The sequence below is a fragment of the Arachis stenosperma genome, chromosome 1, assembly GCF_014773155.1.
Source record: "Arachis stenosperma cultivar V10309 chromosome 1, arast.V10309.gnm1.PFL2, whole genome shotgun sequence".
Lineage (NCBI taxonomy): Eukaryota > Viridiplantae > Streptophyta > Magnoliopsida > Fabales > Fabaceae > Arachis > Arachis stenosperma.
Window position 1 is genome coordinate 89,243,813 of NC_080377.1, and position 9,897 is coordinate 89,253,709.

General features: G+C 41.2%; 1 non-coding gene across 1 annotated transcript; it reads right to left on the reverse strand.

The window, feature by feature from the left end:
- Nucleotides 1-287: 287 nt before the first annotated feature.
- LOC130953983 (small nucleolar RNA R71) lies at nucleotides 288-395 on the reverse strand. Its single transcript, XR_009076146.1, has one exon. It is a non-coding gene; the product is annotated as a small nucleolar RNA R71 (small nucleolar RNA).
- Nucleotides 396-9,897: the final 9,502 nt, after the last annotated feature.

Here is a 9,897-nt window from a genome sequence, read left to right on the forward strand (position 1 = left end):
ACTTTGAGCTTAAGCCTCAATTAGTTTCTCTAATGCAACAGAATTGCAAGTTCCATGGACTTCCAATGGAAGATCCTCATCAGTTCTTAGCTGAATTCTTGCAAATCTGTGACACAGTCAAGACTAATGGGGTAGACCCTGAGGTCTATAAACTGATGCTATTCCCTTTTGCTGTAAGAGACAGAGCTAGAATATGGTTGGACTCTCAACCTAAAGAAAGCCTGGACTCTTGGGAAAAGCTAGTCAATGCCTTCTTGGCAAAGTTCTTTCCACCACAAAGATGGAGTAAGCTTAGAGTGGAAGTCCAAACCTTCAGACAGAAGGATGGAGAATCCCTCTATGAAGCTTGGGAAAGATACAAACAATTAATCAGAAAGTGTCCCTCAGACATGCTTTCTGAATGGAGCATCATAGGTATTTTCTATGATGGTCTCTCTGAACTATCCAAGATGTCTTTGGATAGCTCTGCTGGAGGATCTCTTCATCTGAAGAAGACGCCTACAGAGGCTCAGGAACTAATTGAAATGGTTGCAAATAACCAAATCATGTACACTTCTGAAAGGAATCCTGTGAACAATGGGACTAATCAGAAGAAAGGAGTTCTTGAGATTGATGCTCTGAATGCCATACTGGCTCAGAACAAGATATTGACTCAACAAGTCAATTTGATTTCTCAAAGTCTGTCTGGAATGCAAAATGCACCAAGCAGTACTAAGGAGGCTTCATCTGAGGAAGAAGCTTATGATCCTGAGAACCCTTCAATGGAAGAGGTGAATTACCTAGGAGAACCCTATGGAAACACCTATAATTCTTCATGGAGAAATCACCCAAATTTCTCATGGAAGAATCAAGAGAGACCTCAACAAGGTTTCAACAACAATAATGGTGGAAGAAACAGGTTTAGCAATGGCAAGCCTTTTCCATCATCTTCTCAGCAACAGACAGAGAGTTCTAAGCAGAATACCTCTGACTTAGCAACCATGGTCTCTGATCTAATCAAAACCACTCAAAGTTTCATGACTGAAACAAGGTCCTCCATTAGAAATTTGGAAGGACAAGTGGGTCAGCTGAGCAAGAAAATTACTGAACTCCCTCCCAGTACTCTCCCAAGTAATACAGAAGAAAATCCAAAAGGAGAGTGCAAAGCCATAACCATGGCCGAATATGGAGAGGAAAGAGAGGAGGTGGACGCCACTGAAGAAGACCTCAATGGGCGTGCACCAATTTCCTCTGAGTTCCCCAATGAGGAACCATGGGAATCTGAAGCTCAAAATGAGACCATAGAGATTCCATTGGACTTACTTCTGCCATTCATGAGCTCTGATGAGTATTCTTCCTCTGAAGAGGATGAGTATGTCACTGAAGAGCAAGTTGCTAAATACCTTGGAGCAATCATGAAGCTAAATGACAAGTTATTTGGAAATGAGACTTGGGAGGATGAACCACCTTTGCTCACCAAAGAACTGGATGACTTGTCTAGGCAGAAATTACCTCAAAAGAGACAAGATCCTGGGAAATTTTCCATACCTTGTACCATAGGCACCATGACCTTCAAGAAGGCTCTGTGTGACTTAGGGTCAAGTGTAAACCTCATGCCTCTCTCAGTAATGGAGAAGCTAAGGATCTTTGAGGTACAAGCTGCAAAAATCTCACTAGAGATGGCAGACAACTCAAGAAAACAAGCTCATGGACTTGTAGAGAATGTTTTGGTTAAGATTGAAGACCATTACATCCCTACTGATTTCATAGTCCTAGAGACTGGGGAGTGCATGGATGAATCCATCATCCTTGGCAGACCCTTCCTAGCCACAGCAAAGGCTGTGATTGATGTTGATAGAGGAGAGTTGATCATTCAAGTGAATGAAGAATCCTTGGTGTTTAAGGCTCAAGGATATCCCTCTGTCATCATGGAGAAGAAGCATGAAGAGCTTCTCTCAAATCAGAGACAAACAGAGCCCCCACAGTCAAACTCTAAGTTTGGTGTTGGGAGGCCACAACCAAACTCTAAGTTTGGTGTTGAACCCCCACATTCAAACTCTAAGTTTGGTGTTGGGAGGTTCCAACATTGCTCTGATCATTTGTGAGGCTCCATGAGAGCCCTCTGTCAAGCTACTGACATTAAAGAAGCGCTTGTTGGGAGGCAACCCAATGATTATATTTTATATATTTTCTTTTGTTATTTTATGTTTTTTGTAGGTTGATGATCATGAGAAGTCACAAAATCCATTGAAAAAGCAAAAACAGAATGAAAAACAGGAAGAAAAATAGCACACCCTGGAGGAAGAACCCACTGGCGTTTAAACGCCAGTGAGGCTAGCAGTTGGGCGTTTAACGCCCAGTCTGGCACCATTCTGGGCGTTTAACGCCAGAAAGGGGCACCAGACTGGCGTTAAACGCCAGAAAAGGGCAAGAACCTGGCGTTAAACGCCAGAAATGGGCACCAGCCCGGTGTTTAACGCCAGAATTGGCTCAAAACGTGGATTTTGATGCTATTTGGTGCAGGGATGACTTTTCCTTGACACCTAAGGATCTGTGGACCCCACAGGATCCCTACCAACCCCACCACCCTCTCCTCTTCTTTACCCATTCACCAATCACCTCAATACCTCTTCACCACTCACATCCATCTCCTCCATTTCTTCTTCTTCTACTCTCTTCTTTCTTCTTTTGCTCGAGGACGAGCAAACCTTTTAAGTTTGGTGTGGTAAAAGCATTGCTTTTTGTTTTTCCATAACCATTTATGGCATCCAAAGCCGGTTCAACTGAGAAGGCATGACCTCAAGGGATGCACTTTCCTCCACAAGACTACAGGGAGCAAATTAACACCTCCCTAGGAAAATTAAGTTCCAACATGGGACAACTAAGGGTGGAGCACCAAGAACACTCCATCATCCTCCATGAAATTAGAGAAGATCAAAGAATCATGAGAAAGGAGCAACAGAGACAAGGAAGAGACATTGAGGAGCTCAAGCACTCCATAGGATCTTCAAGAGAAAGAAAGAGCCGCCATCATTTAGGTGGACCCGTTCTTTAATCTCCTTGTTCTTTATTTTTCTGTTTTTCGAATTTTAGTGCTTTATGTTTATCCATGTTTGTGTCTTATGATCATTAGTGTCTTAGTGTCTATGCCTTAAAGCTATGAATATGAATCCATCACCTTTCTTAAATGAAAAACTGTTTTTATCACAAAAGAACAAGAAGTACAGGATTTCAAATTCATCTTTAAAACTAGCTTAATTAGATTGATGTGGTGACAATACTTGTTGTTTTCTGAATGTATGCTTAAACAATGCATATGTCTTTTGAATTTGTGGTTCATGAATGTTAAAATTGTTGGCTCTTGAAAGAATGATGAAAAAGGAGACATGTTACTGAGGATCTGAAAAATCATAAAAATGATTCTTGAAGCAAGAAAAAGCAGTGAATACAAAAAAAAAAGAGAGAAAAAGAAGGAGAAAAACGAAAAAAAAGGGAGAAAGAGAAAAAGAAAGAAAAAGAAAGAAATAGAGTTGTGATCCAAGGCAATAAGAGTGTGCTTAAGAACCCTGGACACCTCTAATTGGGGACTTTAGCAAAGCTGAGTCACAATCTGAAAAGGTTCACCCAATTATGTGTCTGTGGCATGTATGTATCCGGTGGTAATACTGGAAGACAGAGTGCTTTGGGCCACGGCCAAGACTCAATAAGTAGCTGTGTTCAAGAATCATCATACTTAACTAGGAGAATCAATAACACTATCTGGATTCGGAGTTCCTAAAGAAGCCAATCATTCTGAATTTCAAAGGATAAAGTGAGATGCCAAAACTGTTCGGAGGCAAAAAGCTACTAGTCCCGCTCATCTAATTTGGAGCTTAGTTTCATTGATAATTTGGAGTCTATAGTATATTCTCTTCTTTTTATCTTATTTGATTTTCAGTTGCTTGGGGACAAGCAACAATTTAAGTTTGGTGTTGTGATGAGCGGATAATTTGTACGCTTTTTGGCATTGTTTTTAGTATGTTTTTGGTAGTTTTAGTTGAGTTTTTATTATATTTTTATTAGTTTTTAGTTAAAATTCACTTTTCTGGAATTTACTATGAGTTTGTGTGTTTTTCTGTGATTTCAGGTATTTTCTGGCTGAAATTGAGGGACCTGAGCAAAAATCTGATCCAGAGACTGAAAAGGACTGCAGATGCTGTTGGATTCTGACCTCCCTGCACTCGAAGTGGATTTTCTGGAGCTACAGAAGCCCAATTGGCGCGCTCTCAACGTCGTTGGAAAGTAGACATCCTGGGCTTTCCAGCAATATATGATAGTCCATACTTTGCCCAAGATTTGATGGCCCAAACCGGCGTTCAAAGTCACCTCAAGAAATTCCAGCGTTAAACGCCGGAACTGGCACCTAAATGGGAGTTAAACGCCCAAACTGGCATAAAAGCTGGCGTTTAACTCCAAGAAGAGTCTCTACACGAAAATGCTTCAATGCTCAGCCCAAGCACACACCAAGTGGGCCCGGAAGTGGATTTTTATGTCTTTTACTCATCTCTGTACACCCTAGGCTACTAGTTCTCTATATATAGGACCTTTTACTATTGTATTTTTCATCTTTGGATTGTTTTTGATCCTTTGATCATCTTGGTTCTTCTGGTTCCCTCTCTGGGGCCGAAACCAATGATCACTCTTGTTCTTATGTATTTTCAACGGTGGAGTTTCTACACACCATAGATTAAGGTGTGGAGCTCTGCTGTACCTCGAGTATTAATGCAATTACTATTGTTCTTCTATTCAATTCCGCTTGTTCTTTGTCCAAGATATCACTTGTTCTTCAACTTGATGAAGGTGATGATTGACGCCCATCACCATTCTCACCCATGAACAAAGTGACTGACAACCACTCTTGTTCTACAAGCATCTGAGGCTTAGTGAATATCTCTTGGATTCTTTAACCGGAATCTTCGTGGTATAGGCAGGACCTGATGGCGGCATTCAAGAGAATCCGGAAGGTCTAAACCTTGTCTGTGGTATTCTGAGTAGGATTCAATGACTGAATGACTGTGACGTGCTTCAAACCTGTAACCTACTGGGCGTTAGTGACAGACGCAAAAGAGGGATTCTATTCCGGTAGGGGAGGGAACCAAACCGGTGATTGGCAGTACTGTGACAGAGTGCGTGCATTAGCTTTCACTGCGAGGATGGGAGGTAGCCATTGACAACGGTGAAACCCTACACGAGCTTGCCATGGAAAGGAGTAAGAAGGATTGGATGAAGACAGTAGGAAAGCAGAGAGGCGGAAGGGAAGGCATCTTCATTCGCTTATCTGAAGCTCACACCAATGATATACATAAGTATCTCTATCTTTATCTTTACGTTTTATTCATCATCTATACCCATTTGAGTCTGCCTGACTGAGATGTACAAGGTGACCATAGCTTGCTTCATACCAACAATCTCCGTGGGATCGACCCTTACTCACGTAAGGTATTACTTGGACGACCCAGTGCACTTGCTGGTTAGTTGTGTGAAGTTGTAGTGATCACAATTTCGCGCACCATGATGCGGTCGCGTGAGTGATGCGATCGCGTGGATGGCCTATTTGAAAAACGACGCGGACGCGTGGGGCACGCGTTCGCGTGGTAGGGCTTGTGCTTCTAGCACGAGTCCAGCCCAATTCTAGCTCATCTTTCGGCCATACACCCTTTTTACGTCGATTTCACAGGGCACGCGTTCGCGTGGGTGACGCGTTTGCGTGGGAGGCTTATTTTCCATATGATGCGGACGCGTCAGCGACACGGTCGCGTGGATCAAGTTGTTCCAAAGGCACGCCTCCAGCCACGCTCTCGCGTTACTCTCTGTTTAAATTATTTTCTTCCCAACGCACTTGTGACGCGTCGCGTCGCGTGCGATTTTTTTTATGCAATTATGCAATTATGTAGCATGCAATGCTAATGAATAATATTCAGGTTCAATTGAAAAAGAATAAAAATAAATAACACGAAATAAAACTGAAAAAAGAAACGACCATACTATGGTGGGTTGTCTCCCACTCAGCACTTTTAGTTAAAGTCCTTAAGTTGGACATTTGGTGAGCTCCCTGTTATGGTGGCTTGTGCTTGAATTCATCCAGGAATCTCCACCAATGTTTGCGAATCCAATATCCTCCGGGATCCCAAATCTTATTTCTGCACCCGTCTTCAAGTTGATTGTCATGATTCCATCCGGGTGGTTCAGCATTAGAATTCTCACTGAAGCGTCCAAACAACTTCCTAGACCCATTCAGTTGAGCTCTACACCAACCTTTGCATTTAAATTTTGAGCTTCTAACCATAATGAACCTTGCAGAACAGATCTTACCACTGACCATCTTCTTCTTACTCTTAATGCTATAAAGAGCTCTAAGTTGATCATCCGTCTCCAGTAGCCCATATTCAAGTGGAAATAGAAAGCTAAGGGATATGAATTTTACCCACTTGAATGTTGTGAAGGATGATGGCAACTTAGGGGGAGGTGTTTCTAATGAACGTGCAAGCTCCACTCCCTTGTGCTCTTCTTCGACATCTTCCACCTCTTTGCAAGCTTCTTCAATATAAACCTCTTCCTCTTGGTAGCTTTCTTCTGATTTAATCTCTTCTTTATTGCTCACCAAAGGCATGGGAGGTTGTGCCTCTTCTTCTTGAAACTCCATCTCTTGATTAACCTCTTCCAAGTCTTCTATTATGACATGCCTTGGAGGTTGTACACCCTCCTCAACATCAATTTCAAATACCTTGGAAGGAGGCTTTATGACTTGAATTTCCCATGGAGGTTCTGCATCTCCTAAGTCTTCAACCACTTCTTCTTCTTCAATAATTCTGGCTTCCTCCACTTGTTCCAGTACAAATTCATGCTCCTTACTGTCCACTGGAGTTTCTAATGTCTCCTTCATGCTACGTTCTTCATTAGATTGTCCACATGAAGCCATGGGGGTTCCTTGAGTGTCCGAACGTTGCGAAGCTAATTGATTTATCGCTTGCTGCAGTTGATGAAGGGTTGCATGAAATTGATCTACTGATTCCTTGAGGCGAGCCTGTGATTCTTGGGTCGATCCAAAAATTGGCAGTGGTGGTTTTTGGGAGTAATTGGGGTGGGATTGGGGTGGTTCAACATATGGTTCATACGGTTCATAGGGTGGTTGGTATGGTGGATATGGGTTAGAGTCATATGGAGGTGAGTGGCAGAAAGGGACTTGTAAATGTGGTGGTTCAAAGTTATGTTGTGAGGATGGTCTCTGAGCATATGGTGGGGTTTGTTGGTAGCTACTAGGCGGTCCACCATATCTATCAGCTTGGTATGCATTGTAAAATGGTCTTTGTTTGTCATATCTAGGAGGGTGTTGTTGCCTAAAGGGTTGATCAGATCCTCTGGGCTCCGTCCATTTTTGATTGCTTTGACCCTGATGCATATTCCTGTTATAGCTTCCTCTTCCTGCAACATAGTTGTAACTAGACTCATAGCCAAAGGGGTGAGAGTTCATAGTAGTAGGAGAAAATAAAAATAAAAACTAATAAAAAGAAAATATTTTGAAAAAGATATGAAAAAGAAAAAAAAAAGATAAGAAAAAATTTTGAAGAAGATATTATTTTTGAAAAAAAATAAGATAAGATATTGAAAAAGATATGATTTTTTTTTTGAAAAAGATTGGAATTTTGAAAAATAAGATAAGATAAGATAAAAATTGTAAAATCTAAATTTTTTTTTTAAAAAAATATTTACAATAACCAATAATAATGCATGATGACAAGTCATCATATACCCATTTTTCAAGCTAATTTCACTTGTTTTACTAGTCTTTATGCACTTTCTTGTATCCTAAGTAAGTGATTTGGAGTGAAAATGCATAACTTCTTTAAATCAAACAACCACCATGAAATTAATGATAACTCATGAGGTTTAAGCTGAATTTAATTGATTTTTAATTGATTTATAAGCCTTGTGAATTTAGTGATACTTTGAGTGGTTGTTTTGGTTTATTGTAGGTGAAGAAAAGAAGAAAAGAGGAAGCGTGGCTTAAGAAAGCGTGGCCCAAGAGAGAAAAAGTGTGGCGCATAAAAGGAGGAAGCAAGCATTGCCCTCCACAAGGGCACACTGCCCTCTAGGAGGGCAACATAAGGAAACAAGGCTTGAGAGGCAACACTGCCCTTCCCACAACAAGGGCAGAGCACAAATTGGTGCCATGAATCAAGAAGAACAAAACACTGCCCTGCCCTCCTCAAGGGCAATATCGGGCTCACTAGAGGAAGAAATCCAAAGAAAAAGCTCACCATTGCTTGCCACAAGGATCGAACACGGCACCATGAGGAAGCAAGGAACTAAGCCTTACTTTGGTGCCAAGAAAACCAAGGAAAAATAGTTGCGTGTGTATCGACCGAGTTTCGACCACGGGACTTCAATTTGGAAACATTGCCCTGCCCTCCACAAGGGCAGGGCAGCATTTTGTTGTGGCACGGCCAGCGCACCAAACTGGCGCACCAAGGGAGCCTCGGCAGCAACATAGCGCACGCACGGGCATCATTCTGGCACACCAAAAATTCCTGCCTTGCCCTCCACAAGGGCAGGGCAGCTTCCTGCAGCACCAAGACGCACGCACCAACGCACCAACGGCCGCACATACCATTTTCTGCCCTGCCTTCCACAAGGGCAGGGCAGCCTCCTGGAAGCAAATGTTCTTGGGCCAAAAATTGAATTAAAAATCCAATTTAATTCATTTCTTCACCAAATCAAAAGCCCATCCAAATCCCAAGATCCAAGAATAGAAAGTGTATAAATAGGAGCTAGTTTGATGTAATTAGGACTTTTGCTTTGAGCTTTGAATATTCACTTTTATTTTGCAACTTTTGAATTTTCTTTGAGAGACTTCACTGAGATTTCTGAGAATTTGGGAGGAGAATTGATCTCTCTTCTTCCTGGTTCTTGCTTGGGCGTTTTTACTTTTCTTGTTTGAGTCTTGGGTGTTAAGAATTGAGGAAATTCTGTCTCAATCTCCACTCAAGAGCTCTTTAATTTCTCTTCTGCATAATTGAGTTCAATTACATTCCCTTTACTGCCTCTTCTTTAATTTCTTGTCAATTTCTTTGGGAATTTGGATCTGGGAAGGCAATTGAGATCTAGACTTTGCTATCTAGTCTCTGGAGTCCTGAGATCACATCTTCCTTTAGGTTCTTCTGTGAACCTCTGTTGCAACTCAATTTCCTTTCTGTTTGAATTCTAAGTATTTCCAATTCATCTTCTGCTTTATTACTTGCTGCAATTTAATTTCCATTGCTTAAATTCTGAAATCCCAATATTCAAAGCCCTTTTTCATTCAAGCAATTTATATTTCTTGCACTTTAAGTTACTGCAATTTACATTTCTTGCACTTTAAGTTTCAGTCATTTAATTTCTTGTTCTTTAAGATTCAGCCCTTTTACTTTCAGTTTTCTTTAATTTCTGCAATTCTTCCCTTCCCCTTTACATTTTCTGTTATTTACTTCCTGTTAAATACAAACCACTCAACCTAAACTTGATTCGCTTGACTAAATCAACCACTGAACTAAAATTGCTCAATCCTTCAATCCCTGTGGGATCGACCTCACTCATGTGAGTTATTATTACTTGATGCGACCCGGTACACTTGCTGGTGAGTTTTGTGTCGGATTGTTTTCCGCACATCAATGCACACGTTTGCAATTCCCCGGCAACGGCGCCATTTTGAAGAACTGAAGATTGATAGTTTAGAGTTATAGTAAACTCTCGTTGTAAGTATAGTTACTAAACCAAGCAATCAACCTTTCTTACAAACGTTTTGGTTGTCACAAGTAACAAACCCTTTTGAAATTGATAACCGAGTATTCAAACCTCGGGTCGTCTTCTCAAGGAATTGCAGGGAGGTATTTTCTTATTATT